Raw genomic sequence first — 1,225 nt, 5'->3', positions numbered from 1 at the left:
CATAGCTCACAGCAACCTCCAACTCCTAGGCTCAAGCGAGTCTCCTGCCTCAGCCTCCCAAGTAGCTGGGACCACAGGCGCCCACCACAACACCCGGCTATTTTTTGGTTGCAGCCATCATTTGGTGGGTCCGGGCTGGATTTGAACCCGCCACCTTAGGTGTATGTGGCTGGCGCCTTAGCCACTTGAGCCACAGGCACCAAGCCAGACAAGTTCTTGTTATCAAGTCAAACGAAGGACACCAGCTCAGTGTTGGTGAAAGAGATCTGGGCTAGAGATGAAGATTTGGGAGGCAAATATTCATACGGTATGTGGATAGGTAAGGTGATCAAGGGAGAGTGTGCAGGCTTTGGTGGCTAAAAATCTAAGGGTTTGCCAGAGAAAAAGGAGGCTGAGAAGGAATGGCCACAACTAACCTAACAATCTAACCCCCTGAGTAGCTTCCCACTGCCCAGGGATCCTGGGCATCAGAAGGGATAAGGGGACCTGTCCTGTCCTTGTCCTCTACAACTCCTCTCTCCTGGATCCTTTCCCTACGTAGTGCACACAGACCTCCCTACTCCTGGATATCCCACCTGCCTTGGCTAAATAAAGCAAATGAAAAGAGCTAAATCAGGCCAGGCACACAGTGGATCACACCAATAATTTTAGCACTTTGGGAGGTCATGGTGAGAGAATAGGAGGTTCACTTGAGGCCAGGAGTTTGAGATCACAACGTGCATGAATGGGCCACTGCATTCCAGCCTGGGCAACATAATGAGATCTCATCTCTACAAAAAGTAAAAATAAGTTAGCCAGGTGTGGTGGCATGCCCCTGTAGTCCTAGGTACTTGGGTGGCTGAGGTAGAAGCCCAGGAATGTGAGGGGACAGTAAACTTTGATCATATCACTGCATTCCAGCCTGGGCAACAAAGCAAGACTCTGTCTCTAAAAACAAAACTAAGCATTGCCAAAACCTAATTGGAAGGGTTTGCAACTCATTTGGAGGATGGTGGGGATGTGTGCTGTTAGCTAGCTCCAGACATCCAGACACAGGATCCTTAACAAGAAATGTTACAGAGCACTAGCACATGGTGCCTCTGTCCCTGCTAGTGACAATCCTACACTGAAAAGAGATGAATGGATCAGAGAAACTGAGATTCAGAGAATCCCAGAAACTGAGAATCAGAGAAACTCAACTTCGTTGTTAGGAAATAGGGGACAGGCTCGGTGCCTGTGGCTCAAG

This window comes from Otolemur garnettii, unplaced genomic scaffold, assembly GCF_000181295.1.
Source record: "Otolemur garnettii isolate 467f Iridium unplaced genomic scaffold, OtoGar3 scaffold00046, whole genome shotgun sequence".
NCBI classification, from domain to species: domain Eukaryota; kingdom Metazoa; phylum Chordata; class Mammalia; order Primates; family Galagidae; genus Otolemur; species Otolemur garnettii.
Note: the sequence above shows the minus strand (reverse complement) of the source record.